The 25,884-nt window shown below is 43.7% G+C and overlaps 1 long non-coding RNA gene, 2 other non-coding genes and 1 pseudogene across 5 annotated transcripts; 1 reads left to right on the top strand and 3 right to left on the bottom strand.

Moving 5' to 3' along the window:
* Positions 1-323: 323 nt before the first annotated feature.
* Positions 324-21,321, bottom strand: LOC118379089 (nucleosome assembly protein 1-like 1; annotated as a pseudogene).
* On the top strand, positions 4,168-5,277 carry LOC127924310 (uncharacterized). 3 transcript variants are annotated; one of them, XR_008117614.1, is made up of 3 exons: positions 4,168-4,283; positions 4,676-4,753; positions 4,793-5,277. It is a non-coding gene; the product is annotated as an uncharacterized LOC127924310 (long non-coding RNA). The 3 variants fall into 3 exon arrangements; XR_008117613.1 differs by lacking the exon at positions 4,168-4,283 and adding an exon at positions 4,326-4,487; XR_008117615.1 differs by lacking the exon at positions 4,168-4,283 and adding an exon at positions 4,493-4,520.
* On the bottom strand, positions 6,327-6,455 carry LOC127924314 (small nucleolar RNA SNORA14). Its single transcript, XR_008117643.1, has one exon. It is a non-coding gene; the product is annotated as a small nucleolar RNA SNORA14 (small nucleolar RNA).
* On the bottom strand, positions 11,460-11,594 carry LOC127924313 (small nucleolar RNA SNORA57). The gene has a single exon (XR_008117642.1). It is a non-coding gene; the product is annotated as a small nucleolar RNA SNORA57 (small nucleolar RNA).
* Positions 21,322-25,884: the final 4,563 nt, after the last annotated feature.

Raw genomic sequence — 25,884 nt, 5'->3', positions numbered from 1 at the left:
AAAAAGATTAAGCCTTGAGACAGTGTGAATGTGTAAGACAAAATATTTAACTGCCTTTCAGCGGGCTATGGTAGTAGGTGCACTAGTTTGAGTGTCAACTGCAACACTGCTGGGTTCTTCACTCAGTTCAGTGTGTACCAACGGTCAAATTTTAATAGATTTAATAGAGAACTTGTAATCAGTCCACTACACCTACTGTAGTCTGTACATATGACAAATGAACTGGTCACCTCAATGAGCTACACAAATGTTAGAGCTCAGTGTTTAAATATCAAGCAGCTCATGTTGAAGAGACACTGTAGAGACAAGGAACAAACGCAAAACACATTTAACCAATTTATTCATGAATATACATACAGTTATTGAGTACATTTAGTATTTGTAGCATAGCATTTAGCTTTGACAACAGCTGCTCAAGGAGTCAGACAGAATCCAGTCGTCCCTAGAACAGTCCAGACGTAATCTGACTGCAGCAGTACTCCCTATAGCTCCACTAGAGGCAGCAGCGAGGGCGCCACCACCCAACATACACCGACATGACTGTTTCCACTAAAGGACAAGGTGGGTGGGCTTAAGCTACTTCCTTTTATTTCCATTCCCTGACTAAGTATTGCTCTTACATGCTTCAGTGTGACCTGCTGGGTGGGGTTGGCTACAGAGGGCAGTCAGACAGGACTTCCACCAGAACTCATTGCCACCTTTCCTTCACAGTGATAAATTAGCCGTATGCTCAGGGACCAGACCGCACGAGCTTAACCTCGAGAGTTACAAGGCTCAAAAGCCACAACCACATGCCAACACAAGCCTGAATTTGGTCGTTTTTTCCTCCGAAAGGAACCCGTTGCGAACCTATTGCTATCAGAGTACACAAGTCAAGTGGGATTCCCAAATTAAAGAGTAATGCACTTGGGAGAATCATGTATTACAGGGAAATGTTTCATGGCGCAGGAGAAAGCCCATAGGGCATCGTATGACACGGCCACCTCCAAAGTACTGCTCACTTCGATTTGCACAAGGGCTACTGGACCGACAGCCAACCATAGAGGACACCACTGATACATGACTAAGTAGTACAAAGTGCTATAGAAAAAGACAAGTAAACTGTAGGCCTAACAAGAGCCTGAAGCAGATTGGGCATGGGGTGCCCCCTGCTGGCGAAACCTTGGAACTGTCCCGTCAAATCATCTGGAATGTTAAGGAGTGACTGGACAAGACCAAGCTGCGTGTTGGAGGAAAAACATTCCCTTAACGCAAATTAAAATTCAGAAAGAACAGTAATTATTTAATGGAAACCAATACGTTGCAGACTCGGCTCATTAAATTTAGCAGCTAACACATGGTTCTGTTTCTTTAACAAATCAGACCATGTAGTCGAGGTAATATTCATCCCAAGAGAGCATTCAAAACATCCAATGCCTGTCAGTCTGCAAACTGGAATGTTTTAGATTGACAACTTGATTCAGCCCAAACCAGTGGCCAATAACCACTTTCCCTGCTCTAAATGGCATGCTTGAGTGACCAATGTACACAGCGATTCAAAGTATTTCATTAGCCATGACTAAATGCAGTGTTTTGCTCTGGCCGTGCTCTAGGCCCAGCCCACTAATACAATGACAACAAATTCCAACTCACAACCTGATCTGACCGGTAACTTAAGTAGCGCGAGGGAAAAGGAATAGGTTGACTTTCTCATCACCTGCCTCAATGCAGTCTAACCACAGCTGTTGTCCAAGAGCAATACAACAAAAACTTCACAAGAACCCAAACTAGTTTAGCAGTGAGAGAAACAAGATCATGCTTTCAGGGAGTTTGTGGCATTCTAACTATTTGTACAGGGGGGGTGGGGGTCTAGTAAAATACTATGCATATCGAGCCACTGCTCACATTATATTAGGAGGTTTTTGTAACAAAAATCTTGAAACCCTTTATTTTTTATTTCTACCAAGAAAAATACAAAACATTATAAGGCGTAAGTAAGTGTTTTATTTGAGAAGCTGTTACAGTGCAGTTGATCCTCAAAGCCACAGCCTTCACTGCTGCTTGCACTCGGCTGGGGGATTTGCGTCCTTCTGCAAGAGACCAAAAGAGAGGGCGTTAGAGCTGAACTGAGATCCGAACATAACACACTAATCACCCTCTCACACACGTTTATGCTTCAGACATTTTTCTATGTCCATTTGAGACAAACATTGACAGGGTATAGGGCAATGTCATCCTGGCACTTAGGCTAGAGATTCCTGAACAGTGACCCAATAACAATCCATACTAGTATGTTCTTACAGTATGCAACTGACCAGTGTTGGGGGTGAATTACTACCCATACCACCCAAATTCAAGGTCCAAAGACACCAATGGAGATGGGAATGTGGAGGTGAATATTCAAACATAACTGTATAATAACTACTTTGAGAGCCTTCACTACTGCTGCATAGAACCTCCATAGTGTAAATGCACTAACCCGTAGTGCTCATAACAGTAATGGGGAGGGGGTGCACCACTGATATCCTACAGATGCCTTTCTTTCACAGGGGAGGAAAACTAATGAAGTCTATTGGCAGCAATGCAGGGAGAGGGCCATAAACAGACCTACAGGGGTCAACAGCTCTCCAGGACAGAGGGTGAAGCTGAACTTCAACTCTAGTCAAACTTTCACTTAGTCGTGCATCGATGTCAGTGGGAGACCAAGTGAAAATACAACTGAAGTGGAAGTTTGGATTCACGCCACGCAGACAATTCAGGCATGTCCAATGGGAGAAAGACAATTAACAAGCATCCTTCCAGATGTAGACTACAGTCTCTGGAGTACAAAAGTGAAGAATGAGAGAATGAACAGAGCGATGGCTTAAGACTCAAAAACATAAAAATCCACAAAACAGGTGTGGCAAACGATCTATTCTTCTCCAAACAAATGGAAATATTGGTGCCACAATTTTTTTGTATAAAGACAAATAGGGTCAAATTGGAGGAAAGTTTAACTGGCTTCAACATACAGAAGAGAACTCAAACGCATCACCCACTACAGTTAAAGGGAAAAAGAAAAAAGCCACTATGTTAGTTGTAAGTGCAGGTGGAAGGGGGGTGCAAGGAGATTGAGGAATGGAGGTGTCAAAATGAAAAGGTGCAGGAGGGAGGCGGGGTGCAGTAAGCTGACAATTCACAAGCTGTACCTACCAGGAGAGGGTTATTTTCTACAGACATCACTTAAACCTAGTGAGGAAAAATTTAAAGAGTATAGCTGACAAAAGGTGCCAAGTGATTGGAGATGAACATTAATGAATTAAAGGCAAAAAATAGGCAGAATACAGAATTCAAGAGGCTTTATACAGCAAAGAGAAGTACTGTTCCCATTCACCCAAACAAAATCAAATAAAGCTTTGGCATGCAGAGCTATGAAACTAAAAGTCAAAACCTGAATTGATTTAGTATCCGATTCCAATTTCCATGCAGTCTCAGTTTAGCAAGGATGTAGACAGCAAGTAGAAACATGCTTTCAAGGCATTCCATTGAAAAGAAAACGTGGGAAAACACATTCCCCATGACCAGACGCTCACAAAGGGTATTTGATTATGTTCTTGAAGTGATATTTTGAGACCATTTCGAAACACCACTCTTTACTATCACTCTCATTCTAGAAGTTTCCAGGACACAGAATGAGACGAGTCCTGGACTAACGCCTCGATCACACCGATAACATCATTGAGCAAAATGTTATGCAGCATCATTTTGATGTAACAAAAGTTCCAAAATTCACCTTCTGCTACCAGTTCTGTCAAGCCATCTAACATACATTCCACAAATCCAACGTATCACCACACAGAAAGCACTGCAACAGTGCTGCAAGGCCAATGCAGCGTGCCACTGGAAATAAAATGTACGTTGGTGTACCAAAACACAAATGTAGACTGCTTTATAGTCCAGGACAAGGCTTAATGTGCGTCTGGGAATCCAGCCCTTACACAAGAGGCAAGGGGACAGGGAAACGGTTCCGAAGGCTGTGTGTTCTGAGGCGACGTGGGATGCAGTAGTATATAGACAGAAAAATCCATCATGGCGGCTGGTGTTCATGATGCATTTGGAGTAGCGGTACACATTCAATTCTGTATGTTGAAGTCTGATACTTCTGATCGTTGGTCTCACATTAGGTCATGACAACATCAACAGTAAGCTCTCCTACCCACCTTGGGGTCATAGTCAGGGTCATTCTCCTCCTCTCCCTCCTCCTCACCCTCCTAGGAGAACACAAGAGGAAACTGTTAAACACTGAGACAGACAAACTAGCTAAGGTCAATAACAGGAGTGGGTTAGGACCAGGGCTGAGGACCAGGGCTAAGGTCAATAACAGGAGTGGGTTAGTGAGGACCAGGGCTAAGGTCAATAACAGGAGTGGGTTAGTGAGGACCAGGGCTAAGGTCAATAACAGGAGTGGGTTAGTGAGGACCAGGGCTAAGGTCAATAACAGGAGTGGGTTAGTGAGGACCAGGGCTAAGGTCAGGAGTGGGTTAGTGAGGACCAGGGCTAAGGTCAATAACAGGGTGGGTTAGTGAGGACCAGGGCTAAGGTCAATAACAAGAGTGGGTTAGTGAGGACCACGGCTAAGGTCAATAACAGGAGTGGGTTAGTGAGGACCACGGCTAAGGTCAATAACAGGAGTGGGTTAGTGAGGACCACGGCTAAGGTCAATAACAGGAGTGGGTTAGTGAGGACCAGGGCTAAGGTCAATAACAGGAGTGGGTTAGTGAGGACCAGGGCTAAGGTCAATAACAGGAGTGGGTTAGTGAGGACCACGGCTAAGGTCAATAACAGGAGTGGGTTAGTGAGGACCAGGGCTAAGGTCAATAACAGGAGTGGGTTAGTGAGGACCAGGGCTAAGGTCAATAACAGGAGTGGGTTAGTGAGGACCAGGGCTAAGGTCAATAACAGGAGTGGGTTAGTGAGGACCAGGGCTAAGGTCAATAACAGGAGTGGGTTAGTGAGGACCAGGGCTAAGGTCAATAACAGGAGTGGGTTAGTGAGGACCACGGCTAAGGTCAATAACAGGAGTGGGTTAGTGAGGACCACGGCTAAGGTCAATAACAGGAGTGGGTTAGTGAGGACCACGGCTAAGGTCAATAACAGGAGTGGGTTAGTGAGGACCACGGCTAAGGTCAATAACAGGAGTGGGTTAGTGAGGACCACGGCTAAGGTCAATAACAGGAGTGGGTTAGTGAGGACCACGGCTAAGGTCAATAACAGGAGTGGGTTAGTGAGGACCAGGTGAAGAGACCTAGTTAGCTAAGGCCTTACCTCGTCATCAGCCTCCTCTCCCTCCTCATCGTACTGCAACAAGAGGGGACACCAGTGTTAGGAACACATGTGAAGGCCAGTGGCTTGGTTCAGAGGTCTAGGACAGGGATGAGGCCATTACACACAGGCTGTGGTGGGTACTCACATCATCATCGTCATCCTCGATGGCCTCCCCCGTGAAGTACAGCACAGCCCTGGGGACGATACGCTCGCGGATGAAGTGGCCGATCTCAAAGTCAGCGGCGAGGACAGCCTCAGTGTCCTCGTCCTGGAGGGGCAAGAGTCACCGGCACGTCAGTCAGAGCTACGAGACTCACCATTCGGCCACACCAACTTTAATCGAAAGACCACACTGTACCAGTGGTTGAATGGAACACAGCCAAAATGTTCTACTGCTCGAGTTACGGCAAAATTATATTGCATAAAGAGAAATACTGAGTTATGGCAACAAAAATAAATACCTGACCTCACTTCAGTCCACTTCAAGCACTGCAGTAGACTACGGAAAGCATTTACTTACCATATCTCCACTTTCAGGGACATCAGGCGGGGTGAAGAAGTTGAAGAAAGAGTCATTGGGGACTGTCTTGGTGACCGTCCTGACTGTGCCACGCCCCTTGTGCTTCTGCTTCTTCTTGATCGTCTTCAGGGTGATGTTCTTGCCCTTCGTCAGTCGATCGTACAACTGTGGGGCGGGCGGTGGACACCAGGGTTACCAGGAGACCAGACGCAGGACTAAACACGCCAACCAATGACTACAGTGTAGATGTTGCTTTGAGCCCTAAAGGTTAAGATAAGCCAAAGGTTTTAATAGAACCCCGTGAACATGCTGCATTGTTAGAAAGGACCACTTTTGACAAACCGGGTCATTCCTCGCCCATGTCTTGGTGTTAAAAGAAGGCATTCTGTTGTAACTGACCAAACAAGCAGACAACAGAAGGGTGCATAAACCTGAGTATCATATATTAATTTAAAAGGAGAGAATTTTTTATAAACTCCATCTACTGACATGACCCTTACACTCCAGCGTTAGTGCCTGCAATGACTGTCCCAGAGCTGAAATAACCAAGAGACACGGACAAGACTCTCAGCTTTGGATCTCTAGTTTGATCTAGCATCCTTCCTTGTCCCAGAGGCTACGATGAGCAACTAGGGGTTTACTAAGGATGCGCCATAGGATTAAGATCTCTATGGGACGACAAGGAGCAGTTTGACAGAGCGTCTTACCCTGTGCAGCCCATGATCTCAGGCCCATCAAGGAGAAGGGGTCGTTCTCATCAGGCTCAGACCTCATCTTGTAGGTTTTGTCAACAAAGTGTTTGTGAAGAACTCATTGGGCTCAAAGTTAAATTCTAAAGAAAAGCTCTGGAGAAAAAGAGCAAGAGAGAGTTGAATATGGGGAACAGTGGGAATACCCAAGATACATTGGCTTTCAATACATTGATAGAACGGTAGAGAATTGCATCAGCAGAGCAGTGCGGTGCACAGACCTACCATGGGCTGGCCAGGGTCAGAGAATTTGACTTTGACATCTTGTAATTGCTTGAGGATGGGTTCATCATGTTCCTGTAAAACATGAACAGCAGCTTGAACATTGGTATGGTATCTAGACAGAAACACTTTATCGTTGTACTGGTCTTTCTGGCACAAACACCAACTTCTCTTTTCTTACAGTACCGATTTAGCCGACAGCTGTTCATTGAGGAACGTTTAATACCTGTGATGTGGTCTCACCTACCTCAAATACACTGACGAAGTCACTCTGATAAGAGCGCAATTAAGATCTGTGTTTCCCAATCCCACCCCCAAAACATCACCTTCTTGCTGTAGCCCGGGACAAAGTCACCTGCTTCAACTCATTGAGGGCTTGTCCAGGACTACAAGTGTGCTGTATGTACACAACATCTATTTTTAGGGGTGAAGTTGCCTCATCAAGCCTGTAGGTGGTGATGAAGCCTCATATTTAGGGAGCTGCAGCAGCTGACCTACTTTCCTCTACTGCTCTAGTCTCTTTTCCTGCTGACAGTCCTCCACTCCCTCCAACACTCTGCCCACCTACCTGCACCATGTCGCTAAGCAAGTCAACGTTCTTGAAAACCGTTAGCCAGAACTCGGGAACGCCTTTGGGGTCCTCCTTCTCCTCATCCTTCTTCTCCTCTTCCACCTTGGCCTTCTCCTTCATCTCCTCCTGGAAGAAACAGGCAGGAGGAAGATCAACAAAAAAGGGGATTTAATGCACCATTTCACAGATGCCTATAAACAGAAAAGATACACGAGTCCCTGGTTAAAACCTCTAAATAGTCTATATATAATGCACATCTAGCACATCCACCATTACTGGAACCAAAACAGTCAGAAACCAATAAGACAATCATGGGTACACCCTCCTGGTCCTGTCATCATGACCAGACAGGTAGAGGTCCCCAGGTTAGATTAATAAGACCCGCTGAGGCACCAGACAGGTAGAGGTCCCCAGGTTAGATTAATAAGACCTGCTGAGGCACCAGACAGGTAGAGGTCCCCAGGTTAGATTAATAAGACCCGCTGAGGCACCAGACAGGAGAGGTCCCCAGGTTAGATTAATAAGACCCGCTGAGGCACCAGTAGAGGTCCCCAGGTTAGATTAATTAGACCCGCTGAGGCACCAGACAGTAGAGGTCCCCAGGCTAGATTAATAAGACCCGCTGAGGCACCAGACAGTAGAGGTCCCCAGGTTAGCACCAGACAGTAGAGGTCCCCAGGTTAGCACCAGACAGTAGAGGTCCCCAGGTTAGATTAATAAGACCTGCTGACGCACAGACAGTAGAGGTCCCCGGGTTAGATTAATAAGACCCGCTGAGGCACCAGACAGTAGAGGTCCCCAGGTTAGATTAATAAGACCTGCTGAGGCACCAGACAGTAGAGGTCCCCAGGTTAGATTAATAAGACCTGCTGAGGCACCAGACAGTAGAGGTCACCAGGTTAGATTAATAAGACCTGCTGAGGCACCAGACAGTAGAGGTCCCCAGGTTAGATAAGACATGCAGGCATGGAGTCACCTGTACCTGCTTACTTACTGTCAACTCTTCCTCCTCATCAGCCTTCCACTCACACTCCTCCTCTGTGGGCTCATAGGCTGCTTTAACTATGTCACTTCGCTGGAGGGAGAGAGGGGAGGAAAACAGTCAGTCCCTGTAAAGCCAACAGCCAGGAGGCCAGAGCAAAACATTTAACAAAAGCCCAGAACAGTCATGTGTTTAAACCAAGATAATGGACTAGGGGCTGAGGTGCCAAGCCAGCGCATTATTTACACAAGACAGCAGTTTGGTCACACCGTCTGCATGTGTGAGCATCCCAGCTTGACCCCACCCCCATTTTCTCAGCTCCATCTGCATCCCTGGAACAGGCTGCAGCTCTTTAGTCAGAGGATTCTGCTAAATCCCAGTCCGCTCAAAGAGGGGACAGGGGGTAAAAGCAGCAGGAACCACATATGGGCAGAGGAGTGACTGATCAACACTAGATTGAGAATACTGGGGTGTATTCATTAATAACAACAATTTGGTGGGTGCTAACATTTGTACTATTTCACAAGTGAATTAATATGCGTGTGAATTGGAAATTATGTTCTTTGGAAACCCCGCCCACGGAGTCCGGTCACAGCAAATATCGTTTTGGGACGAAACATGGAGGGACCGAACTGGATTTGGTCAAAAAGTGGCTCATTTTACTAAGGTTTGCACCAATGAAAACAATCCAAGCAAAGTGCCCAGTCAAATGCAGCTTAGTTATAAGGTACAATGAATGGGAGATCATATTGATACAAGGAACATAACAGGGGTGTTCCTACCTTGTCGAAGAGGGTTGGTAGAGAGCGGCGTACTTTCTCTCCAGTTCATGGACCTCTTCGTAGAACTTGGCCTCAATGTGGGCGCATTTCACTTGTAGGTTCTTTAGGGCGTTGACCCGTCTCTTCACTACCTTTGGTAAGCTGGACACGGGGAGAGAAAACCGTCAGAATTCCACACGGTGAAAGAGTACATCTTGACTGTCCAAAGATGGTGGTGTATATAACAAGACACTGGAGCCCCAACTCTGACAACGGGAATAAACATCAACGAAAGACAAACACTTACGCATGCAGACCTATGCATACAGACGCTTTTATGCAGAGCAACACAGTGCCGGGGAGAATGACTGCAGGACCTAGTTTCCTCCGCTAGGAATTCAACCATAGGACCAGGAAGTAGAGGACTACTTCCACTGACATTGGAAAAACGACGTTTTACGTAATGGCCTGGTCACCTCAGCCCTGGCGTTACGCAACCACAGCCAAGCCCCTCTGGCACAGCACCCCACTGAGGGGACGCTAGGAGATCTGAAGTACTGGCATCCACTGACAGGAAAAAAAAACATTAAGGGACCAGATCCACGATAACTAAACAAAAAAAATGCAGAAGTGCGCGCTCATCACAGCCACACGCTCCAATTGTGAGGAGGGCACAATTAATCTGTTGAGGACAGAAAAACCACAGCCACTTCCATTAATCAAGATGGCAGAATATCCCGCGCGGCAATGCTTTGGTACGACATTGGGCCAAGAATCCCATGCCAAGAGCAGTTTAAAAAAGGCATGTTTCTACACAGATTTTAGGGTGTCCACCCACTCTTTCCCAGTGGGTGAAAACATCTTTGGTGGTGATAAGATGTCCCCTATGTTATAAAATACATTGTACCAAGACAAATTATTCTTCATGTTCTGAATCCTTGTGTGGGGTCTTTTTATAACGTATCACATTCAGAAAGTCAGGCGTGGAAAGCATTCCACAGGGATGCTGACCCATATTGACGCCAATGCTTCTCACAGTCGTCAAGTTGGTTGGATGTCTTTCAGGTGGTGGACCATCGCCGATACACAAATGGTGTAAAAAACCCAGCAGCGTTGCAGTTCTTGACAAACCAGTGCGCCTGGCACCAAGTGTCACCTTGTCAGGCTGTCATGGAAAGCACAGGTGTTCTTAATGTTTTGTACTCAGAGCTCTGTTGACACTTCAAATAAGAGTATACTAAAATACTACATGTCATGTCTCAACATCGATCTTACCTCCATTGTTTTATGTCCTGTGGATTTGAGAAGATTGCAAGTTCAATGGGAAAGTGAGCCTGTCAAGTACTCATGTAGCCTTAATTCTTACACAGCTGAGTGCGATTCCAAGGTTTTACCCTTGGGCTTCCATTGATTTAGTCACCCTAACTCTGGCCACCCTATAAACTAAAATAACTTCAACAGGTTATGATAGACAAGGTTAGGACCACAATTAACATGTTACCCATTGGTCAAAAAGTGTGTTTTTGATTGGACAACCTACAGATTTGTTTCATCATATGAAGCGCGTGGAATGGTGGAAGGAGGAGCCATTATACCATCTGCATTGGGTCAGATCAGGGGTATGTATCAAGCGTCTGAGTAGGAGTGCTGATTTTGGATCCGTTTTGCCTTTTAGATAAGGAATAAGAATACATGGACAGGGAGACCTGATCCTAGATCAGCAACGCTACTCGAGAATGATACATAGGGCATCGGTTCACATTTTAGGACGCTGGTTTGAGACTGATGCGGAGACCACTTTTAAAAACACATTTCACTGCAACACCAAAACAAGAGGTACACAACTGGGTCCAGAACACCTAGTGCCGAGGCATCGTGTCTGTGTGCCATAGCGCTTTCGTGAAGTCATTGGCCAAGGAGTCAACTCCAACTCACCATGGCCAAATCATTTGCATACTAAAGGACAACCCAGCACAGAGCAGACCTAGAGGACTACAGTTATGGGACATTGCTTTAAAGGGAATGCAGCAGCTTCTCATCACTGTAGCAGTGGCCTTCTTTGAATAATGTAACTAGGCAACCTTCCTTGAAGAAATCCCTGAATGAAAAGCATTACCTTCGCATACCCAATCACGCACAGATAAGTGATTACCTCAAGGATGCGAGAACCAGAGGATGAACCTTTATTGCATCATTTTGTCAACCTATACTATAAATAGTCGCTGAAGTTTTGGTCAGTCGACCTTAAATCAGAGCAACGGAGTGTGCAGAAACGTTCCGGTTTCCCTCTAGCACCTTCAAAAATAGGTTTTGGGTGTAGGTTAGAGTCAGCCTAAACTACCAGTACTCAATTTCCACAGACATGTCACAGGGATGTACCAGCGAATTGAGGACAGAACCAGAAGACAAGGAACATTCTGGCACCGAAGACATAACACTGGCCTTGTTATCCCTCCATAACATACATACATACACAGGTACAAAGCATGCATGCCAAGAATGGAAGTTTTGAAAGTATTATATATAAATAACAAGACCACTACCTCAGTGAGAAGAAATTCTGTTGTGACCTTAACATCTAAAGCAGGGCTGCATAACTAGGCTAGTCCCCCAGAGCTGCAGAGTGGGACAGAGTCAGGCCGTGGCCAGTCACAGGAACACTGAGGAAATTGTTGATGCATTCAGCCACTGTCCGTCACCTCAAGTCAACTATTTTGGACGAGTACATACAGGACCCAAAACAGAGTGGGGTTTTCTGATGGACAATCTGTTGTCCATCCAACCGATAACACCCATTGAAAAAGGACTGTCTCCATCCAGAATCTGTATGGCTGAAGCCTGTGTCTCTCCTGGTTGGGGGTTCTCACCTCTCCATGTATCCTGACGGCGAGCCCACCAGCCCGTCCAGCCTCTCCTGCAACGCGGCCAGAATCTGTGGGTTCTGCATCATCTGCACGGTGAGCTGACGAGCTGAGGGGAGACGGACAAAGCCAGGCACTACCATCAGACAGACAACCATTCATAGTATCAGACACCATACGGACAGATACATTGACAGAAGGAGGGAGTTCTGCATAAGAAATTCTAGGGGGGCTACTCCAAGTATTTTCAGGTCAACTAAGGACAGACAAAGCTACAACAATAAATCTAAATCAAATAGAGGGCTGGGTTGCTGGTCAACAGGTTGCTCCCTTCACTTGTCTCCTTTCCTTCATCTTCACCGATCTGAGTATTGAACAGGTGGAAGAATGCTACTGCCAAAACGCTGCCACCCGTCAAGCCTCTTCAGATTGGTGCAGACGAATGAGAGGACACAAGGAAAGGAAGTCACTTCACACTATTGATAGAGCCCGGTGTTTCCTCCACAGAACATCTGAGAAACTAGGATGCAATGTTCCCAGAGACGAACCAGGGAGACCGCAAGGGCATACGGTTTCTTCCAACCCTGAACCAGTTCCAAAATAATGACATTTCTAGCCGAGAAAGACTGATAAAAATGTGCTTCGTGATAAACAGTGTCCGAGCCTCTGCTTGAAGACTCAGGTTCGACTCGAGCCCATAGAGGGAGCATTATAATCAAAGTATTCCCTTCCACCTTACAGGAGTAAACTTATTCCTAAAAGCTGTTCGAGACATTTCCAAAGCGGATAACAAATGCTTTGCCCATGGGACAAGTCAGAGGGCTGCTGCATAATTTATAATCAGCAGGTATACTCTCCCTGCCTTGATTTACCTATACCACGCTTCAACTCCTTACGCCTTGGATTTGAGGGCCCTGCTGTGCCCGTCCCAATACCCACCATTTCCCTAAAGTGCTTTACTGTTGAGCAGGGTCTATAGTCAAATGTAGTGCACTATAGAGGGAATAGGGTGCCGTTAAGGACGAAATGGCCAACTCCTCAGCTGAGTGACAACTCAAAGTGCTGCAGCGGAGCGGGGACAGGGATGAGTGGGACGGCAAAATGTTCTGAATCTGTTCTAGACAAGGGACGTTTCTACTGATGACGAATGTCATTACAGATATCGGACGATAATTAGGATATTTGTTAGGCTCTGGCCGCATGAAAGCCTCTGTCAAGTGTGTGAGATCATTGTGACATATCACTGTGGTGGGAGACGATAAGCATTGCGGGGCTATAAATACCTGGGGCAGAGAGAGACATCTAATTCAGTCTACAAAGGACTGCCAGTTAAACCTCTAAACAAAGCAGGATTCTTAAAATCATGGTCAGGTAAAAACATTCAGATTTCAAACCTAGACAGTGTGGACACAGAGGATTTTAATTCAGCTGTCAACCTAACATTAACAACTGACCAGCAAGCAGAGGCTCATGACACTCATGTCAAACTGATTCAGATTTCACTGTTGGTTGTTCAGTTGAAGTCAAATCCACAGTGGGCACAGACATTAACGGTTAACAATCCCAGTCTCTTCCTCGGCGGGTGGTGCTGAGCCTTACCTTTGCTGTTGACGTCCTCTCCAGTCTCCTCCTCTTCCACATCCTCCACGTCCTCCAAACAATCTGCCGGGTCCAGCTCAGCCTGGTCCTTACTGCACACACACAGAGACCAAGAAAAATCAGTCAAAACAGACACCTGGAGCTTATTCAGGAATGGAATTTTACAAAAGCAATGTACTGTTTAGACGGTATGTGATTATATCGATTGTGTAGAAAAAGGAAACTCAACTCTAATCATTACTTCGATACAAAAGGAGGGGTGTGTCAGACAATACTAATACATAGAGGCCTCCACACAGTACCTCTGACAGACTAGGAGGCAATGTTCCCAGAGAGTGAACAGGGACACAGCCCAAAGGGTATACTGCTCCCCTGCCTCACTGAAGTTTCATCTAACACTGGATTTAAACACCGTTCATACTGATCCATGAACCATGTTCCGAACCAGTGCAAAAATAATTACATTTGTATCTGAATAAGCCCCTGATCAACATAACGTCAAACATGTGGCGTCAGGCTACAATGCTAGCATCTGCCCTGCAGTTAGTCATGGAGTAAAATAGGATGCTACCCCTAGACACTGATCTTTGGTCAGCTTTGCATTTCTCCCCCACTAGTGGTTAACTTCATTGTGATAGGGGCAGTATTTTCACATGAAAAACATGCCCAAAGTAAACTGCATGTTCTCAGGCCCAGAAGCTAGGACATGCATACAATTGGTAGATTAAGATAATTTTAACAGTTTTAGAAAACTCTTAATTTATGTCTGTGTCGATAACAGAAATTATTTGGCAGGCGAAACCCAAAGGACAAACCACCAGGGAAAAATTGAGGTCACTGTTTTCAATTTGTTTTCTATATGAAACTATATTTATGAGGAACCTGGTTGCAGTTTTTATGGCTTCCACTAGATGTCAACAGTCTTGAGAAATTGGTTGAGGTTTTCCTTTTGAGAAATGAAGTAGTGCTGTTCACTGTGAGTGTCAAGCTAAGTGGACTCTTGTGTGACGACCGTGAACTGGAGCTCACCCCACATTGTTTTTATCCGCTATTGAACACTATATTCTGTCTTAAATTTGATCTATTATTTACGTCTTTGGATATCTAAGGTTGGATTAGGAAAGTTGTTTGAAATGTTTGGACCAAGATTACAGGTAATTTATTAGATAATGTGTAGACATGTTGGGCGAGTTGGAACCGGGGTATTTCTGAATCAAACGCACCAAATAAATGAACATTTTGGGGATACAAAGAACGACATTATCAAACAAAAGGACCATTTGTGATGTTTCTGGGGCATTTGAGTGCCAACAGAAGATCTTCAAAGGTAAGGCATGAATTATATCGTTATTTCTGACTTTTGTCGCACCCGCCTTGTTGAAATGTTTTTCATGTGTTGGTATGCGGGCGCTGTCCTCGGATAATCTAATGGTTTACTTTCGCTGTAAAGCCGTGTAAGAATCTGACATGGTGGCTGGATTAACAACAATTTAAGCTTTATTTCGACGTATTGCACTTGTGATTTTATGAAAGTTAAATATTTATAGTAATTTAACATGAATTTGGCGCTCTGCAAATTCACCGGATGTTGTCGAGGTGGGACAATCCGAAAGAAGTTAAGGTTAAGATTGGGTGAGGGAAGTTGATGCTAGACCTGTATATAGGAAAAACTTCACCCAGAGACTCCTGCAGTCAGTCAGGACTATATATAATAAGGCAGATGAAGGGATAAACAGTTGACTGTCTGCCTGTTCCCTGTGGTTTGCGACAGCCACAGGCCTGCTGGACCAGGGTCAAGGCCCATTACTCAAACTCAGGGAGGTGTTTTGAGTGGCTGGAGGGAGCCGGCGTAACCCAAGCCCAGTCATGGCATCCCAAGCAGCCCAGGCTGAGTAAACAGCCACAGCCCAGCGAGGAAACGTCTCCACAGTGAGATCGACAGCTGGCCATCCTCCTCTGCATCAGATACCAGGGAAGAGGACTGACTCAGCTCTGCAGACGTATGGACCAGGGATCTCAGAGTAAGAGTGCTGATCTAGGATCAGGACCCCATGTTTTTAATATTAACTGTGCTCTAAAATGTAAACACTACTCAGACGCTTGATATATACACCCACTAGTGTCTAATATTTGACGGCTACTAGAAGCCAAATTGATAATGGCATTCCTAAACTATGTGCATTGGACTAATGTCATGATTTCACCCAACACTCCTGTGCCATTATCTAAATAGTTTTTGGTACATGGATGTCTGGGGTGAACAAATCAGACTGCTTGGCTGCAGACATAAGGGGAAATCACCAAAATTCAAACATTTATTTAAATGAGATGGGAATCAACTAAATTAATTGAAAATGAATTTGCAGAAGTTTATCATAAGACATGAACAGAATGCATCTGAACTTTCTTCAAGGCAATGAGAATTTCCCTTCTCAGTATGTGCGGTTCGCGCATCTACCACTTTGTAGCTGTTAGCAATGATGATAATTAGAAGTACTCTAGTATACAGGGAAAGGCTTCCCCAAGAATATTCTAAATTAAATGCTAACCACAAAGTAGCATATGCTGACCTGGCAGAATTATATTATATCCAGTGGGTACTTGTTTTGCGAACTACCATCACGTGTGTGACACAAACAAACACAGCTAATCAGCCTTTCGGCTCGAGGAACATTGGACTTAAAGGCTAACACCAAGATATGTAAAGAAATCAATCTGAATTGATAAGGCCCTAGGTAACGATGCAGAGGTGGGATTGTTTTAGTATAGGACACTTGTGCAATAAGTATCTTTCCTTGCTGCACAGAACTCAGGCTGCACAGCCAAGCAAATGGAGAGGATGCACTTACTTGTCCATGTCTGCCATCTTAGCCAAGTCTCGAGTGATGCTGCTGGAGGGAAGGGAAGAGAGTTAGACAATGTATGATACATGCTACTTTTGACACAATTGTTAATTCACAGCAGGAAATATGTTTATGTTCAATAAACAAAGGGCTTCTGGGAAAATAGTATTTATTGTAAATAAGTCCATTAGTGCCTATTTCAAGACTAGCATTACATAGTCTTTACAACAGGCAAATAATATCATACCCTTAAATTCAATACAGTTGAGGACATCTCCATCCCAGTGTGTAGCAAACTGACATTAGGAGCTTGTGAACTAAAGCATCCACAGGAGGGCTGAACATCTGATTCCAAGCACTCTGCTTGCTTAGAGCAAAATGGCCACCAACCGTAATCCTACCCCAGTTTCTCCTCCCACTCCCAGATAAAACAAAAAAGGGCTGCTTTTGGCTCCCTGTCATGTTGGTTAGTGAAATGTGCATGAAAGAACTCCCAAGCGCCCAGCTCACTGACAGCCCTGTTTGCTGTGCTGAGGCATTAAGTAACATAAGCCTTAGTTAAATCGTCCTACATATCTTAACCTCTTGCCCATCTCATTTGGTTTGGGCAGAGATAATCTGTGCTCCGCAGTGTGCCATGGGTTGGGGCTTTGGATGCCAGCGACACTGGGGCTGCCATCTGATAACAGCACCAAAGCAAGGCCCTGTTTAGACATGTACCCCCTATAGACCTCCTGGCATGGAGGAGAGCGCAGAGGGGACTGGAGCTATGTAAAGCACCTAATCCTAGAGGGGCAGAGACCGCAGCTAGTAGTTCACCCATCGGTCCAACAGGACTTTCACACAGGGCCAGTGACCCTTGACACAATTGAAGAGGTACACAGCTGGACCCACTCAGACTTGCACTTTGACCATACAGGCTGTTATAGAGGCTATCACATGAAGGTTGACAATTGAAAGCCATTAGTCACATCACATTAGGCATTGAATTAGGCTCCAGACCCCCAGGGTTACCACAGGGTTAGTACACAGGAGAAACACAGGAGCCAGACACCTCACACCAGTGTCTGATGCAACCACAGCAGTGACCGAACCTCCAAAGACATAAGGCATTAGGCGATGATTTGCTGGAGGGCTCTCCTTACCACTGTGGTATTAGGTTGACGGTGGTCTTCAAATGGGCTTTTAAAAAGTGGTGAGTTAAATAGAAAGTGGCTGGTATCCCCAAAATGTGGTGAACTCGACGAATTACAAAATTATACCACATCTTAATAGCTGCCAGGTAGACATCATTTCTGAATCCATGGAATGAGTGAAAACTAATATTCTATTGGGCAAGCTCTGTCTCCAGCAGAGATTTCCAAGCAGCTCAATCAAAGCCAATGTGGAGGCAAAGTCTCTCAATTGAAAGATACTTGAGAGAAAAAGACCCCTTCAATGTTTACTACATAACCTTCACTGTACTTAGAGAGTGAAGTATGGCAAAATCACATGTTATAGTGCCAAATTCATCGCAGACCAAGGCTGTTGTGCGATAAATCAGTATAGAAGGTTTACTGGACTGGTTGGAGAAAAGTGCTACAAAATTAATAAGTGTCAGGAAACTTAGCAACAGTTAACAGTGCTGATGTAGACCTGGCCTGCAATGTCTGAAATGCACGACTGTCTCCATCTTTCAGCAGCTCCTCTTCTCTCCCTCAAGTTCCTAATGGCCTGTGCCCATTGGTTAAGAAGCGCACAGGCTGCCCACCACCCACCTGCACAGTTTAAATAGGCCAACAAAAGCTGTCCATAAATCAAATGTTAAGCAGCTGAAAGGGAGATTACCAGGCAGAGGGACCAAAAAGAGGATAATTCCAGGCCAAAACTTTGGTAATTGAAATTCCAAAACACACTGCACTACCGTAATTATATTTTTGAAAATGTGAACCAATACCATTTGGATCGACCTGTAAAACACCATGAGATTCACATGACGACGTCTGGCCAGCGAACAGATCAAACGTTCCCACCAATAGCCAATGTGAGAGCTCTTAATAGCCATAAAAAGCTTGAGAATAGCAAAAGCACCACTCAAATACAGACACAATGACTGCATTTCAGTCTAACATTGATAAAGTGGATTTCCTCTGATGAAATAGATTAAGGACGATCCAAACTGCATCTGAAACAGTCAACTAGGCATCCCACTAATGCTTTAGACATGTTGATACATCGACGTGTAAAGAACGCACCACTGTCAGAGGGCACTAGAATCATAACTCGAGATAGTGTTGGGAACTAGTGAACTACATGTATACTGAACAAAAAAGCAACAATTAACGATTTTGCTGCGTTACAGTTCATAAGGAAATCAGTCAATTGAAATAAATTATTAGGCCCTAATCTATGGATTTCACAGGGGTGCAGCCATGGTGAGCCAGGCCCAGACAATCAGATTGAGTTTGTCCCCCACAAAAAGGATGTTACAGACAGAATAACTCAGTTTCATCAGCTGTCCAGGTCTCATCCAATCCTGAAGGTGAAGAAGCCAGATGTGGAGTTCCTGGGCTGGCCTGGTTACATGGTCTGCTGTTGTGAGGGTGGGTGGACATACTTCCAAATTCTTTAAAAATGACCATGAGGTGGCTTAAGGTAGAGAAATTAACAGTAAATTCTGGCAACAGCTCTGGTGGACATTCCTGCAGTCAGCATGCCAATTGCACACCCCCTCAACTTGAAACATCTATAGCATTGTGTTGCACATTTTAGTGGCCTTTTATTGTCCCCCGCATTTAATCAGCTTCTTGACAAGACACCTGTCAGTTGGATAGATTATCTAGGCTACCTGGGGCAGCAGGTGGCCAAAGCGTTGGGCCAGTAACCGAAAGGTTGCAAGAGAGAATCCCTGAGCTGACAAGGTAAAGAAAACTGGTGGTTCTGCCCCTGAACAAGACAGTTAAACAGTTAACCCACTGTTCCAAGGCAGTCATTGTAAATAAGAATGTGTTAACTGTCTAGCCCAGCTAAATAGATACAAATCTAGGCAAAGGAGAAATGCTTACTAACAGGGATGTAAACAAATATGTGTATTTGAGTGAAATAAGCCTTGTGTATTTCTGGGATATTTTATTTCAGCTCATTAAACATGGGGCCGAAACTGTACAGGTGTTTATATATTTTTGTTCAACTAGTAACTTAGCATTTTGCAGTAAACTTCCAGTGTTAAGTAATTGATAGCATGGAAACTACTCTTAAAATAGTTGCCCAACACTGTCAGCTGAGTTTTGTTTCAGCAACAGTTCCAGGAATACCTTTCAATCAATTGATTGCCAGTTTCACAAAGGGGTCATTAGTACTCAAATTGAATGAGTCATAAATGGCATGTGTTAATGAGTAGCAGATGAATAATAATAATTCTAACTTATACCATTAGGGCCTTTTCTCGCAAACAAAACAATGTAATGTCGCCTTAGCAGGAGTCATCAGGACCAATATCCATTCTATAGGTTGCGACAATAGTTGGTTCATCTTAATTTCTTGACAAAAGTTAGCCATACAAAACACAGCCAGGTAGGATGTAGTAGTCAAAAATACAGTCTAGCTATAGTCAAAAGCAAGCTGAAACTGTGGCTAGAATGTCTAACGAATCATTTATAGTTATGTTGCATTGATAAGCATTGGAAGAAACAAAGGCAGCTTTAGATGTGATATCAGGTGAAACATTATTATTGTATGAGAGTCGTTCAATGCATTTCACTAAAAGTGAAAATAGCAGATCTTCAGTGACTGAAATCCCCCAATGGTAGTTACACATACATCCCTTCAACGAGCCTTTCAAACCCAGCGACCACGTGTTGCATGCTCAAGGCAAGCTATGAGCAATGGCTCTCACCCACAAAGAAAGCCGGCCAGCTAGCTAGCTGTGAAGTAGCATATACATTTAACTAACCTACCACTGAAACGTACAAATGACACAATTCCGTGGAATCTAGCTAGTTAACTACCACATGCACTATAATGGATACATTTGCGCTAACGTTAGCTAACTGGTTGTGCATGTTTCCAGCTAGCTAACTACTTCGCCAGCAAGTCAACTAACATTAGCTAGTTACAGCTACCTAGCTAACGTTAGTTTGGCATACGCACTTTTATTGGGCAAGTACTCAAGTGACAGTCCATATTTGATTGGCAAAGTGACCTGCTGGGCAAATATTGGAACCCTCAAATAATATTACAGACCAAAATAAGAACCATTAGCTAGCTATGTGGCTATCGAAATTAGCCAGCAAACTACAAACATGTCAAAAGTCAGGTGAAAAGACGGAGACATACGCGTCCCATTTTAGTGTGTAGCCTGAATAGCGGTATAGCTCGAACAGTGATCAGACACAACTTGTACCCACCACATCTCCCTCCCATCACTTGACTACCCTCCATAAGACTAGTCAATAAATAAGGTCAAGTCTAAATTAAAAAGACACGACATCCGATAAAACCAATAACTGAATGATGCAAATTCTGATGATTTGTCACTAACATTAAGGCGTTTGTATTTACAATACAACGTCTCGAAAGGGCGGAAAATTAGCCATTTTCGTCATCGTGCATGTAACGTTAGCTAGCTAACGCATCATGGTGGAGCCTCTCGTCTCTCAATGGCTGCTACTAGCCATCCGACTTAGTTAGCTGGCACGCTACCGTCCTATTCTTCCCGACTACATCCACGCAAATATTTAGTTCAAGACGATAAGAACAACCCCATATTCGTACCCATCTAGGAGTACAATATATATATATATATGCGCCACTTTGTTGTATTGCTAAAGACCAAGCTAAGGTGATTTCAAGTCATTCTCTTACCTTTAGCTGGCGGCTTGACTATGTGAATCTACGCAGTGAAGCGGTCCCAAAGCAAAAGACTCCGCTCTTATGGCGGTAAAAGAGAGAACCATCCGCCGCTTGCGCTCATATACATCTTGCGTCATCACGTAAACCAGGGTAACGTTAAGCCTATGGGAGGGGCCGGTCAAGAATATTTGATGAAGTGTTCTGTCACCATCGTCATCAGATATGTCTAGTCATTCCACTCTAAAACAATTTCTTCTGCAAGATGCATATTTGCATCATATCTTATGTCACCATGCCAACCAGACCATAGCAACGTGCAATTTCCCTGGGTCCCAGACAGTATGGTCCAATTAGAACAGTGATTGTCTTGGGGGATTAAAGCAAACCATGACATGTATTCACCTAGACTTGTCTTGAATGCTGGTACCATGAGTTGATATGAATCAGAAAGAGCCTTTGGTCATAGAATTGATCCTCAAAAGACTTCATTTTGATCACCGGTTAAGCCAGGCCCAAAGGCTACCTGTTTAACCGATGTGAGCGTTCTCCTGCCCAGAGGCCCAGGCTTTTGTGATACTGTCAATTAGAAGCTTATTTCTGTAGCACATGCTCCACGGTTCGAGTCCCCAATGCAGCTTCCACGCTGCCTGCTATACTGGTGTCAGCAGTGGGATTTGTCGTTCTCTTACACATCGGAGAAGCTGCTCTGTACGCGAGGTGGACACTTCACGATAGAGTGAATACTGACTGCCCACAGACTGTGAGGAAGGATAGTCCGTGGTGATGATTTCATCATCCTAACCCTAGCAACACCATAAGAGTTGTTAACTCATGTAGAAAACTAATATTGCATCGTTTGCTCGTTTGACTCCAGACTCAGATTTAGGCAACATGTGAGGATTACAGTGTGAATCATACATCAACAAGAGGCCTACAGACTGACTATTCACTCACTAGGCCCAACAAAGATTCTACACTGAGAGCAGTTTTAAATAAGTCATAAGTGTGATCCAAATCTTCCAATTGGCGGAAGTCTTTCCCACATGTGGGTTCCTGTCAAAAACACTTCCCATTCACTTTACGCCTGTTGCGCAATACAGCATAACAGATGGTTGTGCATTCATTAGTTATTACTCAATAATTGTTTTGAGTGTTTTAGCTCCAACAACAGATATTGTATATGAATATTTCTGACTATTGCACCCATAGAGATCCTATAATTCATGAATTATATCATCTCTATGGTTGTACCTGACTGTAGTTGTTGTCAAGTGATCCTGCTTCCTTATGTTTAAGAAGAGGATCATAGCTCTTTAGTATTAATAGAATGATCCCTTGGAGCATACACTTTACTCTGACATTTATGTTTTATGTTGTGCACAGTTGGTAGCATCATGACTCATGATCATGATAAAAACTGCCATGGCCCCAAGACAAGGGGCTCCTGATGTGGATATTCACTTTCAGTGAATGCCATTGATGCCAATACCCACGGCAGGTAGCCTAGCGGTTAGAGCGTTGGGACAGTGACTGAAAGGTCACTAGTGGAGCAAACAAGGGGGGGAAAAAATCAATCGGTGCCCTTGTGCAAGACATTTAACCCTAATGGCTGGCTGTGACACCATTATCCGAGGGTGTCTCAGGGGGCGTTTGAATTTGAAAAATAAAACACATTTCCTGAAACAGGACAAAAATAAGCACCGACCAAATCATTTATTTGTATGATACAAATCATTACTGGTGCCCATTAATCAATTGTAGAGAATCAGAGAAGTGTTGGAGACTTGCCTAGTTAAATAAAGGTTCAATAAAAGTAAATAAATACCAGGACCCCTTCAGTGTTTAATAAGTCTATTTATTATTTCAAAGTCACAAAATAGAGCTTTATTCAAGTGTATTGTATATCATGTTATTGAGTTAAGTAAATTTGATCTTTACAATTCCTGGGTAGTGTTCATTACGGCATACAACAGAAAACGTTTCAAAATGTTTTGACACGGAAAACGGAAATCAGAGTTTCCTATTGATCAAGTCCAGGTTGTCCCTCCCTGTTTCAGTCCATTAAGTTGAGAACATTTTATCTTTAAAACTCATGGGTAGTGTTCATTAGTGCATGCAACAAAATGTTTTGACACATTAAAAAAACAGAAATCGTGTGACACTTCTGGTATGCTATTTACCACATTGTCTCAGCAGATAGTCTTCATAGACAACCTCTCATAAGTAAATAGGGTAATAAACACGCTGTTCAAGTCCCCCTATTGCTCATCTTGATGTTGTTTATTTATTTTTTCATTTATACAGGTAAGGCACTTAAGAACATATCATTTTTCACAATGAAAAAGTTGTAGCTTTTCTATTGTAAATCAGGTACAGCATTCGAACAGATGACAATAGTTTCAAAACACAACCTATATAGAAAGGGATATTAAATATTGCCACATTCAAGTGCTAATCGGAACTAGGAAACTCTGACTTGCTAACTGGTTATAGTTATACACGTGCCGCTATCAACCAGTTAGTTAGCAAGTCATAACCATTAGCACAGCGTTGTCATTAGTTGGGGTTCATATCCTTCCTGTTTGGCCCTGTCAAAAACCTCGGAACAGTGTTCCTGACCCCTCCTGTTCCCTCCAGTATTTATGCTTAGTTTATGTGTCAGGGTCAGTTTGTTTATCTGGAGTACTTCTCCTGTCCTAAATCTAAGTGTGCGTTCTCTAATTCTCTCCTTCTCTCTTCTTTCTCTCTCTCGGAGGACCTGAGCCCTAGGACCATACTACCTGACATGATGACAACCCCAGTCCACCTGGCCATGAAACTGGCCTGGGCCCTAGGACCATGTCCCAGGACTAACATGAGGACTCCTTGAGTCCACCTGGCCATGCTCCTGCTCCAGTTTCAACTGTTCTGCCTTACTATTCAATCCATGCTGGTCATTTATGAACATTTGAACATCTTGTCCACGTTCTGTTATAATGCATGACATTCACTCCTCTGGGCTAAAACCCTACAGTGGAATGGCAATGACTGGAGTTTCAACTGTTCATTTCAACAACAATCTTGGTCATGTTCTGTTATAATCTAATGGGTGGGTGTCCATGTTTAATAAATGAATTTCACCCGGCTAGGCCAGAAGAGGACTGACCCCACATAGAAGTTTTTGGCCTTTCAAAAGCCACTGTGCTTTTACACCTGCATTTTGTTTTTTAGGCTGGGTTTCTGTAAGCACTTTGAGATATCAGCTGATGTACGAAGGGCTATATAAATAACATTTGATTTGATTTGATTAGCAAGCGGAAATTTCAGAGTTTCCTAGTTCCGACTTAGACATAACGAGTATCCAATCCATTGTGTCGTAGTCAATGCATGACATTCACTCCCTCTGGGCAAAAACAAGTGGAATCAATGTTGTTTCCACATCATTTCAACAACAAAATTCCAATGTGACAACATTGAATCAATGTGGAAAACTGATAGAACTTTTTCACCCATTTTGTTTTACCTTAATCCAAAGACATGGCCATTTTTGTTGTTATTGAATTAACGTTAGTTCACAACTCAACCAAATGAAAACAAGACGTTGAACTGATGTATGTGCACAGTGGGATGGCCATGGGTGGGTGTCCATTTTGCTTTAATAAATGTGAATTTCAGAGTAGGCTAGGCCTGTAATATTAATTGGGATTTTAAGCAACATGAAAAAAAAAGTTTGACAAAAAGGAAGTAATGTGTATAAAAAAACTAATTGATTTTGTGTAATTTGGAGAACAAATGTGGTATATGTTGGGTGAATGAAAAAACAAGTTTGATAATGCATCAATACCCATATAAATGAAGGAGGTCTTGTAAATGCTATTCCAAATGTCTCAGTTCTATCGAAGCATAGTATTTCTGGCAACTGCTCACACTACTGATACCTGGTACAGGTAACTCACACTACCTATCAAGTTAGAAGTGTATTCATAGGCCCGCTTTGTTCCCAACACAGTGACACTGACCTGGATGAGAGGGAGAGGGAAATACACACAGGGTAGTTAGTGCAAATGCATTCAAGTCGAACATTTACGTTTCACCGCGACTATGCATTATTAACAAAGAGACTTGAAAAGGGGAAGAGATAAGCGAGGTAAGTTTTGAAGCAAATTATGTATCGCAAAAGGATAACGCCAAGACACTCAAATACGACTGCTTCAGTGGTGACGTGATTTTCAGTCGTACTTACGGAACTATGATAAAATTGAGGTTTTATTCCAAGTATTTTGACATCCACATTTTAGCTGAGTGGATGAAAGTTCAAGCGTCAGTGGGTGGAGCTTACAATGGGATTCCCAAACACAATATTGCTAGTTCGAATCCCGGTGTGGTTTAATTTGTTTTCTAATCTTACTCCAACCCTTAACCTGGTTTCTAATTTTTTTCTTACCCAAACTTGATCCAACCCATATAACCTTACCCAATTGTAATTACTTGTCTAAACTTATAACATTTATTGCCTAAACTCAACCAATCACAAGATGGAAAATTCCAATCTGCAACATTTTATAGAAAAAGAGTATTCACCTAAATGGGAGGACCCATGACATAACCTCTGACCCGCCAATGAGCTCGTACCCCCATGGACGATTCTGGTCATTGTTGGTTGCACACACAAATGCTGTGGAAA

The sequence above is a fragment of the Oncorhynchus keta genome, unplaced genomic scaffold (assembly GCF_023373465.1).
Source record: "Oncorhynchus keta strain PuntledgeMale-10-30-2019 unplaced genomic scaffold, Oket_V2 Un_contig_3942_pilon_pilon, whole genome shotgun sequence".
NCBI classification, from domain to species: Eukaryota; Metazoa; Chordata; class Actinopteri; order Salmoniformes; family Salmonidae; genus Oncorhynchus; species Oncorhynchus keta.
This window is presented reverse-complemented; position numbering and strand designations above follow the sequence as displayed.